Genomic DNA, 27,656 nt, shown 5'->3' on the forward strand with positions numbered 1-27,656 from the left:
TCCAGGCTCCTGGTTCCGTAGCTGTCACCTCTTTTGAGCAGAGACCTTTGTCTCTCTCCTTCCTGACTGGGACTTTTCCAGTCTGCACAGTTCGCTGCCTTCACGGCGATATTCCCAGTAAATCAGACAGCGTAAACAGGCCAGCGTCTGTGCTTTGCTCTCTCTCCAAAGGCTATGAACAGCTGAAATTGCCAGCAGTTTCAAGTTACCACACAGCTCTTCCTAAGCAAGCACATTTATACTAAAGGTGAAAGCATTACAGAGAAAACATTAAAAACAATAAAACTTACATGCATGCTAACTAGCTTACGAGAGATCACCCACCAACTCCAACATGGGCTCTGATAGGAGTCATTCCTTCAAACCCCACCACAGAGTTTATCTGTGGTTACAAGTTCTTAACAGCCTGAGCTCCGAACTATCACCCCCATGAATAGGTTAGTTTTTCTTTTATGCAGTTGGACCTTTGATATTGAGACTCTGGGAACAGATGATCAGCAGACAGTGGTCCCATCCTCAGACCATAGCTTCAGAAGGTTGGTTTTTGCATAGCCAGGAGGTAAGGGGTTTGCATTCACCTCTCCCTAGAGACTCCAGAAGCAAACAGCTTGATACTGTTTCTCCCAAGAGTCCAGTCACATCTGGTACATTGTTCTCAGTACAGTCCTTTGAAGTTCAGAACACTTCCCAGGGTTCACAACACATGTCCCCCCCCAGAATTTACATACAATCCCGCCCATTAGAATACACAAACCGTTCATTAAATACAACGGACCCAGAACATACTTAAACTCAATTCAGTAAGGTTTCCCAAGGATACTGCAGGAAATTGCCATATCTCTCACAGCCTTATGAAAAGGAGGTTAAATAAATTGTGCAAAAATGTTAGTGAAAGTTTGGGTGCCTAATGCCACAACTTGGAGTGTGTCACGTAGTTAACAAAGTTGTTACTATACATACTAGGCCTTGTTCCCCTCTCCCTTACACTGGTGTAAACTGGGAGTAAGGTCAGGTCAACACTGCGAAGTTTTGATGGCATAGCTGTCAGTCAGGAGTGTGAAAAAACCACACCTCCTAGCTCACATAGCTATGATGACAAAACTCCCAGCATAGACACAATTACTCCGATAGAAGAGTGCTTCCGTCAGCATAACTAACGTCATTCAGGGAGGTAGTGGTCCTACACCGGCAGGAAAGCCTCCTTGCGTTGGCATACGCCCTGTCTACACTACGGAGCTCTGCTGACATAGCTACACCAGCAAAACATATGTAGTGTAGACAAGGCCTAACTCCCTTGGAGCCACTGACTCTTCCTACGTGCTGCCTTCCTATACAGTAGCATATAAAGCAAACGACTCAACGAGTCAGGATTTGGATCAAGCTTTGTGGCCTTCCTAACAAATCAGTCACGCAGGCTGAATTCAGGCCAGCTGGCTTTCCCATTGGTTGTTAAAATTCTCGCAGTCAGCTGCATGAGATGCCACAAGTGGGGACAAAACAACATTTCAGTGAGGCTGGGAAAACAACACATGAACTTTGTCTGAATTGATTTCAGCTTTAATTGAGCATTGTTCGGGCCCAGCCAGCCATCCTTTAGAAAACAAACCGCCCACAGCAAGAGTCTGAATCTCCACTTGGGAACACGGGTGCAAAGGAGGAGTAACTGCGTGGCAGTCCGTGGAGTTACGCCGGCACAAAACTGGCCTGAGCGGGCTCAGAATGAAGCCCAAGCTGCTTCTGCTTTTTTGCCCAAACATTCTGGATGTCTCTAAGGCCACCATTTGGTTAATGAGAGTTAACACAATACAGACTCCAGTCACTCTGTTTTTTTCTTCCCCCCTCTCATATAATTGCTTTCTCCTCACTGACTTCTCTGAAAGCAGATAATAATATCATCTAGTCCCTGTCAGACATCCACTGCATGACTTGCCAGTTCGTCCGGTCTCCTTATTTTAAAAGCATTGTGTCACCTACCGGAACTACAGAGCTCCTGCTCAGCACATCATTGGACCGGAGACCATTCTGTGCTGTGAAAGTAACTCTCTCTCACACACACCTCCTCCCCACTCTGGAAGGGGTACCAGTAAATTAAATGTTTGAAGTCCTTGCTGAGAAATGAGTTCCTAAATTCAATTTCACGTTCATTTGAAATATAGCCTTAAGGGCTGTGCAAAACAGCACATGTCTATTCTAGCTTTGGGGAATACGCCAGATAATCCTGTGGCACCTTGAGAGGAAACTACATGGCTTTGAAGTACAAACCATTTTATTGTATATAAATTCATCCACCTCCCCACCCCAACAGAAAAGCGTTGTGTAACGACAACATTTCCCCCCTTCGTCTGTTGCAGGCTATAGCCTATGAGAGAGACACTGACAATTAGATAAGCATAAAATAAAGAATAGATAATTCATTAAAATGCACACAGGACAAAGCTAAGCAACTGCATCATCTTCTCCTCATCTCACCTTTCTCCTCTTTACCCCCATCCTTCCTTTTGTCCTTTTGTCTTCATCAGATGGCGCCAGGTCAGCCCAGCTGTTACACAGCTGTGCAGCATGGATGGTGGGAATAAGGAGCAAACCAAGAGCCCAAATGCTTACATGCTGCTTAAAATGCCTTTAAAAAAATCACTGAAGCAGTTGCTAGGACAGAATAGGTTGGGTCTTTTTTAGTATTTTTAAATAATGGAAGTTTATGCCAAGAGTCTCTTTAAAATTACCAGTACCTAAGTTAACAATAGGATAGTTCACAAAGGGCAATACATGTGGCTTAGAATCCACATGTATTTGTTACAAGACATTTATGATCATTTGAGAGGTGATGCAGGGGTGGGGGGAATCTCCCGGATGGCTACTGACATCTTGTGTTGATGCTGATGGCTAGTTTGCATTACTGACAACTTTCATGGGGTTCAACAGAGCTGGAATAAATGACACCTAGACACAAACTTGCCACAAATCTGGGCGTGAAGTGACAAACAATGGATCACCTCCTTGCTTATGGCATGTGCTACATCTGTAGAAGACCATTCAATTTCACACAGTGTTGTATGCAGCTGAAACTTGGCTACCTACTTGTGCTGATTCACTTCCTCCCATAGCAACAGGGTTGGATACAATGGGTATGAAACATTGCCAGTGCATTAAGCCAATGAGGCGGGATGATTTTATAGCTCTGAACTCAGCTCTCAACCTAAGCATTCACGTTATTCTCCATTCCAGCACGCATATATTGTATGAAGTGGCCTTACTATACAAGTCAATGGAAGTTAATTTTATCCTTCTGTATCTGCACCTGACACCAGCTGGGAACACCTGAGGGAATGAGCCATCACTATAGCAGGCACTGGTTGAGAAGATACATAACAGTATTCCATTACCCTCTGTTTTCACACACAGGTACTGAAAACAATCACTTTTGGGGATGAAATTTTCCATACTTATTTTTGGACCAAAGGAATTTGGGGTGTATTGAAAATTGTGTTAAAAATTACAAGCTATCACTTTAAGTGAAGGGGTTTCCAGGTCCTGCTTGCATGCTAGGGGGTGCTGTAGGGAAGCATGTGATCTGGGGCTCCACTCAGTCAGTCTTCAAAGAGCCAGCCTACGGCAAGGTGGGTCCCTCTCCTTAGGGAGCAGTCTGTTTTGTTTGTTTTTGGTTTCTTGTGGGTTATTTCTAAGAAATAAAGTAGTGTTACATTCCAATGTCCAGAAAAAGAGTATTTTATGTTTTTTATTTACAATTGTGTGTATGCTGTACTCATAAGGTGATTAGAGTACATTTGTTTTATTCTCTGAAAGTTTGAACAAAAACTTTGGCAATTTTTGAGTTATAGGACAGTAAAAACATGTACATTTTCCTTTGTAAATAATTCTAATCACACCTCTTGAGTAGTGCTACAATAAAAGACTAGTGAGCTTGGAATCTGAAACCTGACATGACCATATCCTCACAGAGAACTTCTATTTTGTGCAGTGTGAAAAAAAAACTGGCTTTGGATTTAATAATTATGTGATGCTTGGACAACTGTGTCCTGAACATATTGCAATAGACAATATTCTTTAAGTCTTTAGGGAAGCACTTAAATGGTTTGAATTTCCATTCCCGGGCTCTGTGTGTGAATACACAACATTGCACACGCACTTTGTAGGTGCAAGCACTGAATGGTTCTCATACCTGTGCATATACGACTGAGATTTTTCAGCTGCAAAACCCACTTCTCCCAATGCACTTGATGAGTGAAAATTCTTACACTTGCTCGTGTTCAGATGCTGGAATATTTAAAATGCAGATGGCAGGCACCCACATCTGCAGAGATCAGGTGCATGCACATTCTGGGTATGAACAATAAGTCCAGGCAGAAGCTCAGTTGGAAGTCTGGCCTCAATGCCATGTCCCTCCTGCACTGCTAGGGGGAGACAGTCAGAGAGGAGCATTTGTCCCCAGGGACGGTGAACTCCCAGGCAAGGCAGCTTTAAGTTTTCCCTGGGGTCTGTAAGAATTCTGCCAGCAGAGGCTGCACCAGGGATGTGCTGAGTAATAGCATCTCCCAGCTGCCATAGTCCTGCCCCGCTTACAGCCAGCCCCACTCACTTTTTGGTTGCCTATGTTAAAACTGACTCCAGGAGCAACGTTAACTCAGCCGCAGGACACAGATGTACCATTAAACATACAGATGAAGATGTTCGTTTGTATCTTATAGGATGGACAGTGCATCAGAGTTTGCTTTCCTTATGGAAGCTGAACTTCCCACCCATCAGCCCATGTAGACGAAGCCTGAAGTCTCCAGCAGGGCTCGCTGCCGCAGCTGCAGTGACCCTATAAAACCACCTGCTGTACTGTGCTGCTGGGAACCCCTTCAGTATTGCACATGCCTGCCACTGGCTTCAAGGGTTGCCAGGCATGTGCACCCAGGGGGCAAAATGTTAAAGTTACAGCAGATTATCTCTGCGTTCCCTTAAGAAGAGAGAGGCAAAGAGAAAGTCACGCCTGAGACCTCACCCCTTCATCCTTCTATTTATGGCCCCATTACCACAGTATCTCCACAGTAGCCAATATAGCTATTGGGGGAAAAGCAATAAATTGTAGAAACACAGAGACACCGGGGGTGAAATCCCAGCCCCACTGACATCACTGGGAGTTTTTCCAGTGATTTCAATGGAACTAGGATTTTATCCTAGAACTTTATTAATGGTTGGAAACTAATATAATCACGTAGGATCAACTTTAACCCTTAAGAGGATGGATGGCCCGGTAGTTAGGGTGCTAGCCTGGGGTGTGATGAGACCCCAGTTCAACTCCCTCATCGACCAGAATGACCTTGGGCAAGTGACTTAACTTTTTTCGTGCCTCGGTTCCCCACTTGTAAATATGGGGATAATAGCATTGCAGGGGTGTGTGAGGATGAACGCATTAAAAAGAGCCAGGGGGCCATATAAGTACCCAAAAGAGAAGAGCACATGATGGATGTAGGAGTTACATACTCATTCAAAGGCCTGACTGAAGTATCCCTAACCATAAATCCTCCTCAATCACATACAAACTTCCAGCTAATGAGCACAAAAATACTTCAGATATTTGACCCTCGGCTTAAATGCACTTGTCTTGATCAGCCACAAAACCATTTCACAGGGTTTCTTGCCTGCTGGAGGTTGGCTCAAGAGGACACTGGCATGGAGGTAAAGTATTTTTCAAAGATTCAAACCTATTCCTAGGAGATGTTATTTCATTTGTCACATGCGGCTCTCAGAGAGAAATTTATTTTATTAATGTCAGTGGGTTAAAGTTCAGCTAACAAAGCTGAAAATCAACCTTGGCCTAGCAAGTAACGACCCTCGTAAACAAGGCCCTTAATGAGGGAAATGATCGTTGAAGAAACGTGATTTTTTTTCAGTTTTCTTCCCCGAGCGGTTCCTGTGACAAGTATAAAGAAAACTCTTCTAGGAACCGGAAGTGATCCCATTTGAAAGCAGGGTATGAAGTAGTAAGGGAAGGCACTCTAAAAGCAATGAAACAGAGGCTTAGCTGTACAGCACCTTCCATTTTGAAGGACCTCAAAACTACAGCTGGTCAGAACATTGTTACTGAACTGTTTCAGGGAGACATATTTGTTTCCAGATCTGGGGTGACAGTTTGTGGCAGGCTCAGGCACCGAGGGGGTCCCCTGTAAGCCAGATCCAGTCCACGAAGATCTTCCGTTTTGCCTGCCAGGCATTAGCTGCTCCATCCAGGTCCCCACTGAGGGCTCTGAAGTAGGGATGGGCCCTGGTACCTGGCTCCAACAACTGTGTTTCCCTGCCCAGCCTGCAGCATTTCCATGCTGACCTGCCTGAGTGCCCCCCAGTCCCGCCAGTTCCAATGACGCTCTGCAGTCAGGAGGGAAAGGGCCAGAACTACCAGGAGCCCAGGGCCAGCCAGAGCCAGGTACAGGGTCTGCCTTTACAGCAGAGCCCCTAGTTGGGACCAGGAAGGAACAGCGGACACCCATCAGGCCAAATGGAAGGCCCTCGCCTGTGGCTCCAGCTCCTGTGTTCCCATGCCAGGCGCCCCCTTTCACTCCTCTGCGGATATTGGGCCAGGAGTGGTGGTGCTCAGATGCTGGTCAGGACAGGGACACTGCAAGCCAGGAGAAGGCTGGAGAGTGGAAGGACAGAGCAGCTGAAAGCCCAGGGTGGATCCAGAGCTGAGTAGTGGGGCCACCCAGACATCAGAGCCCCAGCTGGGAGCAGGAGCCAGGCAGTGGGCAACAACAGTTTGGGCTCCACAATTGAGCTCTTCAGGGGGCAACACTGCTGCTGGTGACAGTGATTCTATAAGCTAGTGATTAGGGCACTGGGCTGGAATATGGGTGTTTCAGGTTCAACGCTCTTGATTTAGAGCAGAGAATTTTATCCCAGATCACTCCAAATCAGACAGACCAGGGACTTGAACCTGTGGCTCCCACAGCCCAGGCCAGTGCTCGAGCCACTAGGCTACAGGGTGCGTAGGCGCGCACGCACGCCCACACATACACTCTCTCTCTCTCTTAATCTGCCTTAGGGAATAAAACAGCCTAAACCAGGCATTCAGTAACAAGAATACAAAGTTTCAACTAACTGCCATATGCCTCTATTCCATGTGGAACATAAGGCCTTCACCACGACACTCCATCTTTGATGGTTTCTTGCTGCAGTCTTCACTTCTTCCCAGGTAATGTTGATAGCTTTCAATTCTCCTTCTTGTTTGCGTGTAAAAAAAAAACAGCCACTGGGGGGAGTGGGCAGATAGTTAAATCAGGAGATGTGTGGCTATCTAGTTTTAGGTGTATTTGTTGTTGGCAACGGCAGGAAGTGGGGTGCCTGCAGAGCTACTGCAGACCTATGTGTATGTCTGGCCTGAACGAAGACTCTTAATACCTAACAAGGCTGACGTATGTATGGTTTTACACTACAACACATGGCGATGAGACAGAGCTGAACTTACAAAAATGAAAAAAAAAAGAGAAAGATTTGTGACGTCATCTGTAAGTCAGGCCTACAAACCCTTACAAACATATGGGAAATGACTACAACCCTTGGGACTATTTCACCATGATTTAATCCACCACACCAAACTTGGGAAGAATACCGTGAAAGAGCTTATTTTTTCCACTGCTAATGGTATTTCAGATGATTCTAAAAAGAAAGCTATCACAGTCAACAGCGTAGGGACCAAGACTTACAGTTTAACGAGAAACCTGTTAATCCCTGAAGAGCCTGTAGACAAAAGCTTGATGAGCTAGGAAATCTGTTAAAAAATGTTTCAACCCAACACCTAGTGAAACAGTAGAACGACTGAAGTTTAACTCTCGGTCAAGGGCAGCAGGAAGACAGTAACGGAATTTGTGGCAGAACCGAGGAAGCTCTCTCAAGACTGTAGTTATGGTGTGTCCCTGACACACGTGCTAAGAGACAGATTAGTTTGTGGCATTAATGATGACAAAAAGGCAAAGGAGATTACTGTCTGGACGACAGTTAACATTTGAAACAGCTCTGAAATTGGCGCAGGCTATGGAATCAGCAAATAACATTTTACAGGATTTACCACCACAAACCAGAGGGCAGATGGAAACAGCACACAAGAAATAGAAGGTAGGTGGAAAAAAATATGAAAGGCGACCTGGGAAACAGATACAGTCAGCCAGCAGAGAGTGTTATAGTCATGGAGGCAAACGCAACCCAATGGATTGCGGATTGAAATAACGAGAAACGTCACATCTGCAGGTGGACAGGACACATCTGAAGTATGTCAAAACAATACCAGGAAAGCAGAGACACAAAACCATGATAAAAAGCAGCCTCAGAGCCTTGGTACTTTTCATGTACTTTAGGTGAAAAGTAGTGAAAAAGAAGATGAAGTAGCAGCTTATAGTGTCTGTAGTATAACAAACAAATATTCCTGAAATATGTCCCATTCATATTGGGCTGTCTGTAAAGGGAAACAAAACATATGATTTGCGCTGTACATGGGAGATAATGTAACTATTATAAGCCAAGGACCATATGGGCCCTTGTGGAAAGATAGTGAGCCACCTTCGCTGCAGAAATGTAGGACAAAATTACCACCACAGTGGAGAAGCCATAAAGACACTGCAAGCCACCAATGTGAATGTTTGGAACCAGAGACAAATAAGGCATCTACCATTTCTAGGAGTCTCGGGCACTGGCCCTGACTGGCTCAGAAGAGGGTGACTGGCTGACCTTTCACTGGATTCACTGATTTCACTTGAAATCAGAACATGATCTAGTTCTGGAAACTTTTAAATACACATACAGAAGTATTTAAAGATGAACTGGATACTTTAAAAGGCACTGCTGCTAAAGTCTACATAAACCCAAATGTCATGCCTTGTTATTTCAAACCCAGATCTGTACCCCCTGTCATGAAACAAAATGCTGAAATGGAGTTAAAAAGACTACAGGCAACTGGCATTATTGAACCTGTAAAGTTTTCTAGATAGGCTGCCCCAAAAGTCCCAGTGAAGAAGCCGGTTGGCTCCATATGACTACATGGTGACTATAAGTTGACTGTAAATAGGATCTCAATTAAAACAGCGCCCAATTCCAAAAACGGAACTGCTCTTTGCAGTTTTAGCAGGAGGGCAATTGTTCACAAAGTTACATCTGAGCCAGGCCCGCCAACAGATCATGCTGGAAGAAGACTGCAAGCAGTATGTCATGGTAAATTCTCCAAGACTGTTCAAATATAATCAGTTACTTTTTGGTATGTCCTCAGCCCCTGCTATTTTCCAAAGAACCATGGGGGGATTGATTCAGGGAATTCCACGTGTGGCAGTATATCTGGATGATATATTAATCACAGGTCCCACAGAATCTGAACATTTACAAAATTTAGCAGAAGAGCAAAACAGGCTAAAGGAAACAGGTCTGCACCGAAAACGGAGTAAGTGTTCCTTCCTGGCACACAAAGTGATATCCTTGGGCTGTAAAGTGGATGCCCAGGGACACCACCAAGTGAGAGATAAAGTCAAAGCAATTAGGGATGCTCTGGCACCTAGGAATAGTTCAGAGCTGAAGGCTTACTGAGGCTTGCTGAATTTCCCGAGTAAGTTTTTGCCAAACTTAACACTTCTAATGCCTTTGTATATGTTACTTAAAAAGGGGGTTAAACGGTATTGGAAATCAGCTCACGAACAAGTGTTTCAGGATTCTGAATTATTGCTGCAGACCTCATAAGTCCTGACCATTATGAGGCTGACAAACAACTGATATTGATTTGTGATGCATCTTCGGAATTGGAGCCGTTTTAGCTCACCGGATGGAGGACGGATAAGAAAAGCTAACTGAATTTGCATCCCAGACTGTCTTCTGCTGGTCATAATTATTAATAGCTAGATTGAGAGGGATTAGCTGTTCTTTGGGGTGCAGGAGATATTTCTATTATGTATAGGCACTGATTTATAATTTGCACTGATGAAACCCCTACTCACATTGTTTAATGAGATGAAAATTATGCCACAGATGGCATCACTCAGGATCCAGAGATGGCCAGTGACACTAAGAGTCTATGAATATACCATTGTATACAAAACTGGCCAGAAGTTGGGAAATACAGATGCTTTAAGCCAGTTGCTTTTACTAAAGACACATGAACAAGATAAAAAAAAGTGAAGAGAATGTTACTAATGGACTGTCTTCATACACCTCCAATGACACCATTACAGGTAAAAGTACTGGATCTGTACCAGTCCATGATTCACAAAAGTTTGAGAATTTGTGCTAAGGTGATGGCCACAGACCAAAGCTGATCAGACACTCACACCTTATTATAAGTGACACAGTGAACTCAGTGTGCAAGATGGGTATGTATTATGGCGAGCACGGTCCTCATTCCAAAGCAAGGATGTGAAGTAATAATGGATGAACTCCATCAACACACCCCATACGTGCCCCCATGACCCCGAGAGCTATGCTGGCAGAAGCATAATTCCTGGTTGGTCACCCATGACAAACAGACCAAATGCAAGTCCGTTAGCCCTCCTAGTAAGGGGTTGGGATTGAGCTAACAACCTGTTCCTGTTAAAAAAAGTAATTACAGAAACCTACACTTCTGTTCAGCTCACCAAACCAAGTCATTGTTAGACATATAATAGAAATACAAGTAGATCTCATTTAGACAAAACCTTTGGGAAGTATCTGAAAAAAATCTCTCTCATTATGGTATGAAGAAGAAAGCCCCGAAAAAACCCACATTTTTTGGACATTACATAGAACTCAAAAATTGCTAAAACTAAACCCCGAAAAACAGAAGCCCCATCTCCAGTTCCTCAATCCTGGTGCAACATACAACAGCCTCAGGGGTGCCCTAAGTTTCACCCAGCAGCCTATGGCCAAAATGCCCTGCTTTAGCATCTGGACATTGCTGCTCAAGAAGTGAGAGTAGTTAGTGATAACAGGCAAGGGATGTGCGAAAAAGCAAGGGAGAGCAGGAGGTGGGAAGAGAGGCAGAGGGATTCAGGAAGAAGGAATTTAAGCAGGACTGAGAGTCAGGGAAGGCCAAAAGTAGGGAGAAGAAGGAGAGAAAAGTAATTGGTTACCAAAGCTCCCTTAAAAAAATATTTGATTTGAACTAGAATGTATGGATTGTCAGAGGTCAACCCAGTTAACTGACATTGCACATGGATTAGCCATCTCTTCTTTCACTGCTTTCACACTCAACATCCCTTTGGGGCTGCTTCTTTTTATAGCAGCAAATGCTCTTTCCTTTCAAAATACTACAGCACCGTAAGTGTGGCTTGAAAATCCCACTAGCCTTCAAATGGACTCAGCTTGCACAAGAGCGGCCTACTTTTAATTAGTATCAAAATTAGCAAAACACAGTGTATGTGCAGAATTTGCAGTAAGTCATTAGGTTTCTAAAAGCTTCCCTTCCAACGTGAGGTCCACAGTTATCTCACTGTCCTCTGTTATCTCTTGTCTTACACTTAATTGAAAGTTCTTTTGGGCATTTGTTATGTTTTTACAGTGCCCACCCAGCACAACAGAACCTTGGCCGCTAGGTACTACAAATAAATTATATAAACAACAAAGTCCCATTAAAGGTCATGTAATTTTACACCCATCTTACTGTCATGATTATTTGCCAACTTGTAGGGCCAATTTGTGATCTCTTGATGAGTAGTTCCAGGGAAAATGGAGGAACTGCTCACCAATGGGAGTCAGGGATTCACAGTCTGTACCACTGAGCACTTTGATTCCCATGTACTTTATCATGCTGTCTCAACAGGCAGAATAAGAGAAAAAGATAAAGATCAATATAAAAGAGCAAAGGCAATTAAACCTAACATTCAAATACATGAATCTTCCACTTAAGGTTAGAAACAATAAAACAGGCCTTTTGCTATATGTTCAGAGAAAGAAAATGCATGAGCTGGAGCACCTAAATCTGTGCAGTTCTTCTTTGGGTACTGAGGGCTGCCTGTGAGATGCCCAGTGCTCGTGATCTCTTCAATGACGAATAAATGAAAGAATTAGAACATTTGCTTTGCCAGACTAGATCAGACCTGTGGTCCATTGGGTTCAATATCCAGTGTCCGACAGTGCAAGAAAACATGCAACAGGCAGATGTGGGATAATCTGCCCTCCCCGACAGTCTCATTCCAATCCCTAATAGGTAGAGGTTAGTTCACATCCATTTTACACCATCCACAATGCCTTTTGTTACCAACTTCGTCACCATCTATTGCTAATGCAAAGAGTGTTGGTGACACCACGCATCCCTATCCAACTCCAGTCACAATATCAAACCCCTCACCCAGGCTTGTTTCCAACCTTGCTATGCATCTAACTTCCATCATATAAACTCTGTATTATATTGATCAGTTTGTCTTGCATCTCTTGATGATGATGATACTAAACTGGGAGGAGTGGTAGATACGCTGGAGGGGAGGGATAGGATACAGAAGGACCTAGACAAATTGGAGGATTGGGCCAAAAGAAATCTGATGAGGTTCAATAAGGATAAGTGCAGGGTCCTGCACTTAGGATGGAAGAATCCAATGCACCGCTACAGACTAGGGACCGAATGGCTAGGCAGCAGTTCTGCGGAAAAGGACCTAGGGGTGACAGTGGACGAGAAGCTGGATATGAGTCAGCAGTGTGCCCTTGTTGCCAAGAAGGCCAATGGCATTTTGGGATGTATAAGTAGGGGCATAGCGAGCAGATCGAGGGACGTGATCGTTCCCCTCTATTCGACACTGGTGAGGCCTCATCTGGAGTACTGTGTCCAGTTTTGGGCCCCACACTACAAGAAGGATGTGGATAAATTGGAAAGAGTCCAGCGAAGGGCAACAAAAATGATTAGGGGTCTAGAGCACATGACTTATGAGGAGAGGCTGAGGGAGCTGGGATTGTTTAGTCTGCGGAAGAGGAGAATGAGGGGGGATTTGATAGCTGCTTTCAACTACCTGAAAGGGGGTTCCAAAGAGGATGGCTCTAGACTGTTCTCAATGGTAGCAGATGACAGAACGAGGAGTAATGGTCTCAAGTTGCAATGGGGGAGGTTTAGATTGGATATTAGGAAAAACTTTTTCACTAAGAGGGTGGTGAAACACTGGAATGCGTTACCTAGGGAGGTGGTAGAATCTCCTTCCTTAGAGGTTTTTAAGGTCAGGCTTGACAAAGCCCTGGCTGGGATGATTTAACTGGGACTTGGTCCTGCTTTGAGCAGGGGGTTGGACTAGATGACCTTCTGGGGTCCCTTCCAACCCTGATATTCTATGATTCTATGATTCTATGATTCTTAGCTGCTAGCAATATCCACAGGGTGTCTCTGGGGACACCATTGAATACCTTCTTTAAGTCAATAAAGTTGATTAACATGGATTTTTTCAGGCTGTGGCTTTTTTGAGGATCTACCTGGACAGAACCCAGTCTGTTCTTCTAGTAATTTTTCATCCACCATCTTGTCCGTTCTGTTCAGCATAACAGTAGCCAATATTTTACCTGGGATTGATAGCAGTACAATACCTTTCCAGTTCAGGCACTGAATAAAGTCACCCTTTTCCGGCAATTCCACAACACCACCATCTTTCCAGTCTTGGGGCACTTGTTCTTCCTCCTATATTTCATTAGAGTTTTGTTAGCTGCTCCATCAGAATTTCACCTCCTGCCCTTGGTACCTTTATTTGAATTCTGGTAGTTCACTGGGTCCCAGCTCTCCCCTGTCTCCAGCATCCCTCACCAGCTATGATGTGGTGGCAGTCCACCTTTCGGTAGGTAGTGATAGGGTCACCAATTAAGTTTGCCCCCTTCCAGGGTAACAGAGTCCAACAAAATACACAGTCCACCCGCAACAAAGGGATTACAGCCCATCTCCAGATCCCTATGGATGGCACGCCTTTCAATTCAGACTTACAATGTCTTTATCCTCTCCTCCTGTCCAATGGGAAGTGGGAAGGGGTTTGCTTCCCTTCCACAAAAAGGGCAATTGGTAGGGGAGCTCAGGGCCTCCTCATCTACCAGGCTCAGACCCAGGGCCCTATGAGAGGCAGTGATATCCAACACCCTGGAGTGCTTTGAGACTGCTTTCCTTGGCCACTTCCTACCACTTGCTTCTTCATAAGGCTCAAAGTTCTTCACTTAAAGTCCAACAGAAAAATAGCAAAAAACAACTGAATCTTCAGCCCAGATGGTAGTCCTCTTTCCAGGCTATTCCTAGCTTCCAACTGGCCCAAGTTCCTGGGTTTCATTCCCAACACCAAGGTGGTCACTCTCCTCTCTACCCAGAGTTTCAGGCAGGCTGTGGTCCCTGTTTGGGTCCTGTCTCCAATCAGGATTCCAGCTCAGCCTCCCAGGCATCTCTCAGCCCTCAGCCTAAGGGAGAAAGCTCCCTTTACCTCTCACTTGGTTCTCTTCCCTTGACCCTTCCTTTAGAGTCTGGGGTAGCTGCCACTTGCAGGCCCTTCCTTGCAGTAAGGACTCCTGCTGTCCCCTTATTCAGGATTTCCCAAGATAGGCCTCTCCTCCAGACAGTTTAATACGGAATGAAAATGTTCTGTCCATTGTCTGGCTTGTTTCTCATTAGTGTTCAACATCTGTTCCTGAAACCCCCTGACAGGCGTCACCTGTGATAGTCTGGTTCTTCCCGAGATGTCTTCCACTATTCTATAGAGCTGCTTAAAAAGTTTCCCCTCTGTGCTGCTGCTTCTGCCTCTGCAGCTTTCATGTGGCCCCAGGTGTTTCTATTTTGCTTGCATCTCTCCTTTATTTCTCTGTCCCTCTGCAGCTTCCTTTCAGAGCTCTACTTGTGTCTTGCACGGTTCTTTTTTTCCCCTTCAGAGCTTTCCACTCAATCACTGCCTGGATTCCAGCTGTATTTTATGCCTCTTTCTTCCACCCTGTTCGATGGCCCATTACTTCCTCTGTTGTCTCAACTGCTGTCTTCTTCCACTTTGACCATTTGTCTTCCAGACCATCATCAGCCTGGTTCGGAAAAACACTGGAACAATTGCTAAGTGAAATCTTGAATCTGCAAGATGAATCTCCGTTTCTTGGCCCTTGAGCTTCTCTACTGCTGCAACAGTCTTTTTGTCAGTCTTTGTGATCTTTCTGAGTTTAAGCAGTAATGCGGCCACTACAAGATAATGATCTGAGACAACACCTGCTCCTCTGCTGACTGACATCCCATGATCTCCATGTCAGCTTGTGAATCCTGAAGACACTGTCTCCTTTGAACTGGACTAGGAACGCACAGACTTTCTGTGAGGAACTGCAAAGAAATCATAGAATATCAGGGTTGGAAGGGACCTCAGGAGGTCATCTAATCCAACCCCCTGCTCAAAGCAGGACCAATCCCCAACTAAATCATCCCAGCCAGGGCTTTGTCAAGCCTGACCTTAAAAATATCTAAGGAAGGAGATTCCACCACCTCCCTAGGTAATGCATTCCAGTGTTTTACCACCCTCCTAGTGAAAAAGTTTTTCCTAATATCCAACCTAAACCTCCCCCACTGCAACTTGAAACCATTACTCCTTGTTCTGTCATCAGCTACCACTGAGAACAGTCTAGATCCATCCTCTTTGGAACCCCCTTTCAGGTAGTTGAAAGCAGCTACCAAATCCCCCCTCATTCTTCTCTTCCGCAGACTAAACAATCCCAGTTCCCTCAGCCTCTCCTCATAAGTCATGTGTTCCAGTCCCCTAATCATTTTTGTTGCCCTCCGCTGGACGCTTTCCAATTTTTCTACATCCTTCTTGTAGCATGGGGCCCAAAACTGGACACAGTACTCCAGATGAGGCCTCACCAATGTCGAATAGAGGGGAACGATCACGATCTGCTGGCAATGCCCCTACATATACATCCCAAAATGCCATTGGCCTCCTTGGCAACAAGGGCACACTGTTGACTCATATCCAGCTTCTCGTCCACTGTAACCCCTAGGTCCTTTTCTGCCAAACTGCTGCCGAGCCATTCGGTCCCTAGTCTGTAGCGGTGCATGGGATTCTTCCGTCCTAAGTGCAGGACTCTGCACTTGTCCTTGCTGAACCTCATCAGACTTCTTTTGGCCCAATCCTCTAATTTGTCTAGGGCCCTCTGTATCCTATCCCTACCCTCCAGCGTATCTACCTCTCCTCCCAGTTTAGTGTCATCTGCAAACTTGCTGAGGGTGCAATCCACACTATCCTACAGATCATTTATGAAGATATTGAACAAAACCGGCCCCAGGACCGACCCTTGGGGCACTCCACTTGATACTGGCTGCCAACTAGACATGGAGCCATTGATCACTACCCGTTGAGCCCGACAATCTAGCCAACTTTCTATCCACCTTATAGTCCATTCATCCAGCCCATACTTCTTTAACTTGCTGGGAAGAATACTGTGGGAGACCATGTCAAAAGCTTTGCTAACGTCAAGGAACAACACGTCCACTGCTTTCCCCTCATCCACAGAGCCAGTTATCTCATCATAAAAGGCAACTAGATTAGTCAGGCATGACTCGGCCTTGGTGAATCCATGCTGACTGTTCCTGATCACTTTCCTCTCCTCTAAGTGCTTCAGAATTGATTCCTTGAGGACCTGCTCCATGATTTTTCCAGGGACTGAGGTGAGGCTGACTGGCCTGTAGTTCCCAGGATCCTCCTTCTTCCCTTTTTTAAAGATGGGCATGCCCATATGGAAATTACCCCAGCAACTGGGTGGGAAGTTATGAAAAGGAAATTATCTCGGAAGGGATGGAATGTTAAGACAGTGGAACTGAGCACCCTTAATGAGCCAAAGGAGAGCGGTCTAGCACAGGGCAGGAGTCAGGATATCTGAGTTCTATTCCCAGCTCTGCAATCATGGGCAAGTCACACTCCCTTGAATGTTGAGTTGGAATCTTCCTCAGATAGTCTAGGTGGTGGAAAAGACTTCCTAAATTCACATCCCGCTTCAGAGTAACTTTGCGGCACAGGGAAGGCAGAATCTGACGCTTTGATCTGAAGCATCAGGTGCCAGAAGAGACTGAATTAAATTTGCATATTCCTGAAGGATACTCATAAAAATACCCAGGAAAAAAAGAGGTGCAAGGGAGAACTCCAGTATGAAAAAAGACAGTGTTTGGAAAGTTCAGAGTAGGTGAATGTGTCCTCTAGGGTGATGATAGTTACAAGTAGCTATTAATGTGGTTTTATTCCAGTAAAACAGACTATTAGTGGTTTTCATGTACTTACAGTGCTGAACTACAAGACATGTTTAAGCTGGGAGGGTTGCAAGTGCTTTGGAGGAAAGGATTATAATTCAAAATGATCTGGACAAACTGGAGAAATGGTCTAAAGTAAATAGGATGATTTTCAATAAGGACAAATGCAAAGTACTCCACTTAGGAAGGAACAATTCGTTGCACATGTACAAAATGGGAAATGACTGCCTAAGAAGGAGTACTGCGGAAAGGGATCTGGGGGTCATAGTGGACAACAAGCTAAATATGAATCAGTGTAGCAATGTTGCAAAAAAAAAAAAAAAAAAAAAAGCAAACATCAGTCCGGGATATATTAGCAGGAGTGTTGTAAGCAAGACACGAGAGGTAATTCTTCCTCTCTACTCCGTACTGATTAGGCCCCAACTGGAGTATTGTGTCCAGTTCTGGGCGCCACATTTCAGGAGAGATGTGGACAAATTGGAGAAAGTCCAGAGGAAAAACAACAAAAATGATTAAAGGTCTAGAAAACGTGACCTATGAGGGAAGACTGAAAAAATTGGGTTTGTTTAGTCTGGAAAAGAGATGACTGAGAGGGGACATGATAACAGTTTTCAAATACATAGAATCATAGAATCATAGAATATCAGGGTTGGAAGGGACCCCAGAAGGTCATCTAGTCCAACCCCCTGCTCGAAGCAGGACCAATTCCCAGTTAAATCATCCCAGCCAGGGCTTTGTCAAGCCTGACCTTAAAAACCTCTAAGGAAGGAGATTCTACCACCTCCCTAGGTAACGCATTCCAGTGTTTCACCACCCTCTTAGTGAAAAAGTTTTTCCTAATATCCAATCTAAACCTCCCCCATTGCAACTTGAGACCATTACTCCTCGTTCTGTCATCTGCTACCATTGAGAACAGTCTAGAGCCATCCTCTTTGGAACCCCCTTTCAGGTAGTTGAAAGCAGCTATCAAATCCCCCCTCATTCTTCTCTTCTGCAGACTAAACAATCCCAGCTCCCTCAGCCTCTCCTCATAAGTCATGTGCTCTAGACCCCTAATCATTTTTGTTGCCCTTCGCTGGACTCTCTCCAATTTATCCACATCCTTCTTGTAGTGTGGGGCCCAAAACTGGACACAGTATTCCAGATGAGGCCTCACCAGTGTCGAATAGAGGGGAACGATCACGTCCCTCGATCTGCTCGCTATGCCCCTACTTATACATCCCAAAATGCCATTGGCCTTCTTGGCAACAAGGGCACACTGCTGACTCATATCCAGCTTCTCGTCCACTGTCACCCCTAGGTCCTTTTCCGCAGAACTGCTGCCTAGCCATTTGGTCCCTAGTCTGTAGCGGTGCATTGGATTCTTCCATCCTAAGTGCAGGACCCTGCACTTATCCTTATTGAACCTCATCAGATTTCTTTTGGCCCAATCCTCCAATTTGTCTAGGTCCTTCTGTATCCTATCCCTCCCCTCCAGCGTATCTACCACTCCTCCCAGTTTAGGGAAGGTTGTTACAAGGAGGAGGGAGAAAAATTGTTCTTCTTAACTGCTGAGGATAGGACAAGAAGCAATGGGCTTAGCAGTACCTTATTTCATTAGTAGTCTCACTATATAGAGGTAGCAAGAAGTGTTGAGCATTTCAAGCCCCCACTGACCACAATGGGATCTGTGGGTATTCAGCAGTTTTGAACAAAAAGATTAGACCACCTATACTTAGGTACCCAGACTTGAACATGTTCGTGATGAGTCTTTATCAGGGACAGAACCCACAACCTCATGCTCCTTACCCCAGGCCACCTATACGTGAACTAAAGGAGAATCTCCATCCTGTACAGCAGTATTAGGAGCAATCCTTGCTGGACCAGCCTTTAGAGGGTGATATGTACATACCAGATCTGTTCATTATCCTGTCACTCTTAGGCAAGCATCTCAAGTAGCTCCTACCTTAAGGGCCAAAAGATGTATTTTCCTTAAGTTTCCTATCATGTGAAGTGCGGGTCCTTTCCGAGGATGAGGAGGAGCTAACTTGAGTCTGATCAAACACGTCAGGAGTGTCATGTGAAGCTTGCTATCATTAAGTTTCCAGAGATGAATAATGATACAAGTATAATGCAGGAAATAATAAAGCTCCAGCCCATTTACAGTTTTAGCACTTTAGGATGCTGTGGCCAACACAGGACAGTGTTTTATGGCTCTTTGGTGAATTAAGTTAGAGAAATAATCAAGTAATAACAGAAATCGCCTCATAAAAATTATACAACTATATAAAACCTTCAAGTTGGTTTGATGGAGCATAATCATTTAAGGGCCAGCGAGATATTTCAAAACAAATTAAAGGCATCTTAAATGGCAAACATCTTTTTCTTTAATTATGCTTGTTATATACAGTGTGGTCATATTATCCTCAATCATATTTAGGGCAACGGAAAACTAAAGAATTTTCAACTGAGTTAAAAAAAAATAGACCAAGGCTATTATTTCTTGAAATACAGAAAAGTTGGTTAACCCAGAAATAAGAAAGCTACCCAAATAGCATCCCATTATCCAACGTAGACACTTGCCATGCAATTCTGATCTCATTTAGAAGGATATCTGAAAAGTGTGCAGGCTTGAAGCCCTCTTTTTCCAGCCGCTCTACACAGCCTCAGTTCAATTCAGCCTCAATTCAATTCTGCCACAGACTCACTGAATGACCTTAGTGTAAAATTCCTACCATGATGGGGGCCATATAAGTACTGGAACAAGTAGTGGAGATTCTATCTATGAGGTCTCTCACAGAAGCTACCAATTTCCATGCAAGAACTGGATGAAAAATGATTCACTTCCTGACAACACAGCTCCTAAACTGATCAAGGATCCCTGTGCCTTTTCCAATGGGCAAATGGAAAAAATAACAACTGTATTTGTAACTCTTCTAGCCTCTCCTGGTCTAGGGTGCTATAGGCTAAGTCTTACTGTAACACCAGCAGACCCCAGTTGTTGGTGGGTGGGGTCAAACCTGGGAACCTCTGGGCTAAATGCCATATAGCGCTTAGCTAAGGCTGTAGAGCAAACTTATTAATCAAGCTCTCCCCCTCCCACTCCCCCCTGAATGGGACAGAACACCACATTCAGAAGATGTGGGGGTTACATTACGGTCAGTCCTAATCTGAAAGTGGATTCTCGTTATGGCTGATGATTCATGTAAAGACTGTGCATTGTATGTAACAGTGGGTTGAGAAGATGAATCATTACAATTCCATTGTGTTTTTGAAGCAATTGCTAGGTGGAAAACATTTGTATCCACCCAACACTAGCTCAGCAGCCACGGGAAATGATTTTTAGGTCTGGCAAAATGTACATCAACTTTATAGTCAGAGACTTTAATTTTAATTTTGTTGGTTACAGTTGGAAAATACAAGGAATAATATTTGAGGAGAATCTTGACATTTGGCTGTACCTTAAAAGAGCAATAAGCCTTTTAGCTAGGAATAATCCAAAATGTATTCATTGAGGTTTTTTTGCTTATATTTATTCAGTGAAACCCCATCAAAGACATAAAACAAACACAAAGCTGGCTCGAGGCTGTTATTTGTATGTATGTAATTCTTGGCGTTCAGTTAAGCACATCCTTCCAATCATTAGCAGGAGATAGACAAGTCCAGACAATGTGCACTAGTATTACCGCCATGGATCTTGCATTGTTGACAACAGGGACTAAGTTAATTTTGAATTGAGTTTAGTCATCTTGTTGTGTTTTACACAGATGATTTTCTGACGGGATTTCTATTTCAGGTCATCACAATTAAAATGAAAAGCGTCTTTCCCCAGTCATTCACCTCCTTTATTGTGGATTCCATAAGTATGGAGAGCAATGCCCTGCAAATACTGGGGCAGATTCATCCCCAGCATAATCAGCAGAGTTACTCCAGGGATCAAATGCAGCCCATTATGTAAGAGCTTTGTACATATTAAAAGACAACCATATGGTTTGACAGCTGGCTGACAATGTCCTCAGGAAAGCTGAAAATAAAGACTTGTGAAGAAAATCCAGCTATTGAAAATGGAAAGTTTTGGAAAGTGGAGTTATCTGTGGCTAAGGAGATCTCAGAGAGTCAGACGTTACAGATGGAAGAGCCCGCAATGGGTTATTTAACCCACTCTCCCTGCCAACCTGAATTATTCAGCCCAGATGTCCATGGCTTCCACAGTTGTACTTTCCAACTGTACCTTTGTGAGACCATTTCACAGTCTTAATAGCACGCATGGTCAGGAAGATTTCCTGATAGCCCAAATGAGTTCTTCCTTTTAAAAACAAATGTCAACCCATTTCTCCTACGTATTCCCCCTCAAACCAGGCTAAATAATTCCTCTTCCTTCTTGGCGGTTACACCCTGTTTGTAGACAGTCATCAAGTCCCACTTCACCAAGTTAAACTCTCCTCACAGGTCAACCACTGATGGCAATGGGAGTCTGGATCCCATGCGCAACTCAGTGGAAGTGAGTTTAAGGATCTGAGGCGAGAATTTTGCCCTCACAAGAAGCAGCCCTAAGACATTGCAGAGCTAAAACTAAAAAAGGGACCAAACTATATTGAAGCATCAAGTGTCCACACTACACATGAATCACCAGCCCAGGGAAACTAGACGGAAAACAGCTTACTTGTAAACCCATCATAAGGAAAATAAAAGCAGAACAGTAAAGACTGCTTGGTTAATTCTCTTTCTTTTGGCGTATTCAGTGTTGTGCGAGAATCTTTTCTCTCGAGCTGGGTCTGCATTTGCAGAGTCAGGGCACCAGTCCATCTCTGGCAGCATGAACGCTATGAAGCAGTAAAGCAAAAGATCAGAACACAGCTGGGATGAGTTTTTGATTTGGAAAACTGACAGATTAGCTCCCTTCCTTTGGCTTTAATGTTTCCGACTGAAGATAAAGGAATCATTTTGGGTTGAAATTTCTATCACATGAACCACCACAGGTTCCATTTACACTAAGACTCCTTTAAGCTTCTCAGGTAGCATTATGGGGCCTTAAAAATAAGGCATAAATTCATTTTACTGCCAAAGTTGTGTAACGGGACCTTCGCATAAACAAGAATCAAGCCTCATATGCCTAGAATAGCCGCACTCTGCATTTACACAGCACCTTTCACCCAAGCTGCACAAAATACTTTACAACAATTAATCCATTTTTTTAATACCATCATCCAGGATTGTTAATGTTATTTTACAGATGGGGAAGCTGAGACAAAGAGGTTAAAGTTCCTCTAGTCCTGGTTTTTGAAAGCACTGGACAGGCTGGGATCAAGCTACTTCAAAGACCACCTGTCCCATCACAATCCTCCAGGATAGCTGTTATCCACAGGCACACTTTCCTTGCATTGGCAAAGATAAGACCCTGAAGGTATGTCTACACTGTATTGTCAACCTGATTCTATGAGACCCAGGCTTGTGGACTTGGTGTTTCCAAACCCACATTTGAGCATCCGCACTGCACTGTAAGTCCAGGTTTACAATTCCTGGACCCAGGTCTCACAGCTGTGCTAACACAGCCACACTACACTACTCAGACCTTCTGACTTGGGTCTGTGGCTTGAGCTGCGTCCACACTGCAAAGTGACAGGGCTTGGACCTGACTCTCAGTGGGACCTGGGTCCTGACCCCACTCCCAGGAGGGTCTGAGGACCTGGGTCCTGGGCACTTGCTGACACAAATCAGACTGATTTGTGTGGACGGAAGGGGGCTTGGGCTCAAACTGGAGTCAGACCCTGGGCTTAGTGGGCAGTGTAGACATATCCTCAGATGCAAAGGGTATCTTCAATGGCAGGATCCCAGCTGACCCCTTTCCAGACTCTCAGGAAGCCAGGCTGAGTTTGAACCCAACCAGAGGAACATAGGATGGGCAGGGACCTCCTGGGTCACTGAGTACAAAGCACTACTATTGCAGACCACCCTGTCATATAATCCCATTCATAAAACTTATGAAGTTCATCAAGATACATCTGTGTCTTATCACCACGTTCATGTCTAAATGCAAAACCTCTCCCCACCTTCGATAAGGTCTTCAAACAGTAACGGCATCTTTCCAAGACCAACACGCAGTTGGTTGCTGGAGTTCTCAGCTCCAGCCGCATTAGGATGTCAGCCCTTTAACTTGCTACCACTTTTATTCAGCACACACTCCTCTGTTGCCAGAGCGTGACAACTTCAGCTCAGCACGTGCTGCAGCAATTTTCCAACCTGTGACCCCGGCTTCACCCCTGTATTCAGTGCTGAGCTGGAGCCGGTTCACACCAGTTCACTGGAACCGGCTGTTAAATTTAGAAGCCCTTCTAAATTTAACAACCGGCCAAAAGTGGCGCCTTAGGCGCCGACTCTGTGGGTGCTCCGGGGCTGGAGCACCCACGGGGAAAATTTGGTGGGTGCAGAGCACCCACCGGCAGCTCCCCACCTGGCCCCAGCTCACCTCAGCTCTGCCTCTGCCTCCTCCCCTGAATGCTCCGCCCCGCTCTGCTTCTCCGCCCCGCCCACAGGTTTCCCGCAAATCAGCTGTTTGCGCAGGAAGCCGGGGGGGGGGGGGGGGGCGGCTGAGAAGCAAGCGGCGACTTCGCGCTCAAGCCCCAGGAGGCAGAGCGGAGGTGAGCTGGGGCAGGCGTGAGGAGGGCCGCCCGTGTCACAGCGGGTAACCTGGGCGGCGCGCAGGGGAACCGCTCACCGCCCCAGCTCACCTCCGCCTCCCACGACCCCCTCGTGGGATGAGGAGGGAACCGGTTGTTAAGATTTTGGCAGCTCATCACTGCCTGTATTACGGAAATCAATTGATCAAAAATCAAGCAGTTGTAACTGAGTGGAAATCCAGTCCTATGACAGGTAACACTAACCACTGCTTCTCAGCCTAGCAAGGGGCAATGAGACAAGCTGAGGATAGCAGAGAAGATTCGGGTGGCTAGTCTCGTGTGAATGCATGTCATAGCTCTCATTTGTAACAACAGGCCCAATCTTGCAAGATGCTCAGCAAATACTAACTCCAAATGAAGTTAGTGGGGCTTGAGAGTTACGTGCACCTCACGAGGGAGGCTCATATTTTAGCAGGATCAGACCCAAAGGGAGATTGAAATAGGAAATTGTATCACATAAAAGGATCTTGCACTCCCCATTGTATACTATTCTTGGCAGGTTTTTCGAAGCCTTGGAAAAAACTGCAACATCTGTAGGCTAAAAATAGGAACCAAATCATGTTCTTTCAGTTGTTTACACAGGTGCCGTCCTCCCCACATGATATATTTAGTTGGGTTCTTTTTATTTTTGGAACAATTGTGCATATAGGATCTATGGCTCCAGTCTGTTACTGGCAATTCCAGGAGACAGAAGGTGAGGGCAGCAGCATCCTACCATAATTGCAACAGCTGGAAGAATTGTCTTGATTTGATTATTTCTTACAAAAGGTGAGGAGTTTGGACTTAAAGGGCTTTTTTTTTTTTAAGTTGTGGATGGGGGAAAGTTCCAGCGGCTATGAAAGTAGTCATATCAATAATGCACACTCCCTGCATTTAAGACGCGGCTACCCAGAACCCATGCTCTGCACAAAGGAAGGGTTGTTATAAATATAGTCTAATTTTGTTTTACAGTGAAGTTAAGAAGAAATCATCAGCTTGCAGAAACGAAGAACTGCGTAGAAGGCAATTAAGTAATGTAAGCAACACATGATCCCCTGCAGTATTTCCAACCACAACATAGCTTTACACTTGCACGCATCTGCAGATTTTCTAAAAATCTAAGAAAACAATAAAATAAAGTTATTAAAATAAATAAAAAAAATAAAAATTAATCCTTCTAGAGTGCTTTTCCTCCACGGAGTCTAAATTCTTTACTCAAAGTAGATCAGCGTCATTATCCCATTTTAGAGATTAGGAAGAATTGAAAGGACTCACCCTAGGTTGTATAGCACATCAATAGTAGAGTTAAGACTAGAACCCAAGCCTTGCAGTTCCTAGCCTTAGGCTTATTCCGTGAGGCAAATTACTCAGAGTCCTGATCTTGCCAACACTTATGCACATGCCTCCTTTTACTCACTTGAGCAGTCCTATTGAACTCAATGGGACGACACTCACTAGTAAAGTTTAGCAGGCGCATAAGTGTTTTCAGGATCAGTGTCTAAAAGCATGGAAGCCAAATTTCCAAAGACCTATAAAAATGGACCCACAGTATTCACAGTCATACTAGGTTATGGACAGAAAAAGACACCCGCCCCACAAACAAGTGCTCAAATGCAAGAATGCTCATAGTTATGCCCATAAAAATTGTCATTGAATTTTAAGGGTCCTTCAAAAACATGGCCTTTAAATAAAGTGTCACAGAAATCAGAAGAGCTGGTCAAAATGTTTTAAAATTAATTGAAAATAATCTAAATTCATCAAAACTCTAGTTTCAACTACCCTGTCTCCAAACAAAAAACCCTAGAACATTTTTAACAAAAGTGATCCAAATAGTTCTGGTTTTTGATCAACTCTCAAAACCTGTTGGTTCACCTGGTATCAATGCAAGATTGTGCCATAAAGTACACTTTGCAGTTCTTTGCAGTTAATTTTAAATGCTTCCAGATTTGGGTCTCCTACAGTCATGTGGCAAAGGTAAAGAATCACAGAAAGAGTTGCTTTCTCCCAGCACTCACCCAGTGGTGGCTGGTGAACTTTGGGGCAAGTGGGACACTGCAGAAACCCTTGGGGCTCCCCCACACCAGAACTCCCCTCTTAGCCCCAGATCTCCAGGACCTCTTCCCCCTAATTCCCATGCTGCTTAGCCCTGGCAGTCTCTCTCCTCCCTTCACCCTAACTCCTCCCTTCTCCCAGACCCTGGCGCTTACTCCCTGACCCTTCCCCGCACAGGCTTCACACTTCCCAAACCCCCTAGGCCTCCCCCTGCCCTCCTCTGGGTCAGGAGTGACAGATTTACCAGCTGAGCAGAGTGGCTTTTTGCCTGCCCGTCTGGCCTTTCTTCCTGCTTCCCCAGGGCAACCCCCAGCTCCTTGTCAATTTGTCCTCCAGCTTCTCTTCCCCCACAGGCTGTGAAGGCAAGGACTGATCGGAGGCAAACCGCAGGGATGTGGAGTGGAGTCTGGGGCACTGGATTCACCACCCAAGCCACAGGCTGCAGAGACCGTACAACACATTGAAGTGTTACACTCCAACTGCCACGGGTAGACAGAGTATCTATTCTGTGTTCACAGTTCACAGCGCCCCCCCGCCCACACACACCCCCCGATACCCATGTGTGCTTTTGTGTATTTTGGTGGGGGATGGAGGCCCAACACCCTCTGTACAAGAGCTGCCACTGCATGGAACAAGGGACATTTGAACAAGGAAAACAAATTTATCACTAAAGTGAATCTGTCTCTCCTCACTCTACAGCTCCTGCCTAGAACCTTCTCCAGCCCAGTTCTGGCTCACTTCCTGTTACAGATTTAAAGAAACAATATTCCTATCCTTACACACTACCAGGTGCCTTGAGAAACTATTCCACAGCCTAATAGAAGAAGGCTCTAATGATAAAGTTTTAAAGCCACCAATTCAATGGACAAAGGCCCTTTGGGAGACACCCAGTTAGGCACAATTACAGTAATTCCACCAAAAGAATCAGGGAAATGCACTCAGCAGTAGTTAGGTGTGCTGTTAAAACCTGTGTGTGTAAGTACTTGATCACAGCAGCCATGCAAATACACCCAGTTTTGGTGTGCGTTGACATCATAAATAGTGTGAGCAAAGATGTCTGAAGCATTAAGGAGATTTTTACAACAGCATTTAAAATAAAGGGCACCTTCTTGAGTCTGGCAGAAAACTGCTATCTCTTAAGATGCTGGAGGGCTCTCCTGACAAACAGAGTCAACAATGCCTTGCAAGACTCATCTTCCGCTAATGAATGAAAGCAATCTGTCTTGCTATTGTGCTAAAGATACAGATATACACAGTAACCATGCCACTTTAGCTATTATCACACCTCACTGTAATTCACAATTCCCCACTGCATTAGCGCGTCTCCAGTACACACAAGGGCATCCTATTATTAAACTAAAACCTGGGAAAAGAAGTCAGCAACTTATTGTAGCTGGTGTATTCCTCATTCCATTACCTCTTCCCATTGCCTCACTGTAAACAGTTGAAAGCCAAAAAACCATTCTCTGCACTCTCAGCTTTAACCGACGATCTTTCAAAATCTATTTAACCCCCAACAAAGCTCTAGCCTGAGAGTAGTTTTGAGAGTCCAGACCCCCACACATGCCTGCTCAAATCAAGTCCACTTTCTTGGTCAATACTTGCCGGACACAAAGAGTCAACTAACTAACCACCACCGCAAGGAATCAGTAATATTTCCCTAATGCCTTTGGTTTTGTTTTATTCCATGATTATTAGGCTAGGCGACAATTTCAAAAGTAGAAAGGTCTGGTGTGGGAACGTGCTGAATTAGCCCACTCCCTAGTCACTGCGGTTGTGCTGCTCTCCCCGTCAGCGCTGGCCCC

At 44.8% G+C, this 27,656-nt stretch overlaps 1 protein-coding gene across 2 annotated transcripts in view; it reads right to left on the reverse strand.

The window, feature by feature from the left end:
- CRHR2 (corticotropin releasing hormone receptor 2) overlaps positions 1-27,656 on the reverse strand; it is a 252,557-nt gene that overhangs the window by 105,329 nt on the left and 119,572 nt on the right. The window lies entirely within an intron of this gene.

The sequence above is a fragment of the Chelonia mydas genome, chromosome 2, assembly GCF_015237465.2.
Source record: "Chelonia mydas isolate rCheMyd1 chromosome 2, rCheMyd1.pri.v2, whole genome shotgun sequence".
In the NCBI taxonomy this organism is placed as follows: domain Eukaryota; kingdom Metazoa; phylum Chordata; order Testudines; family Cheloniidae; genus Chelonia; species Chelonia mydas.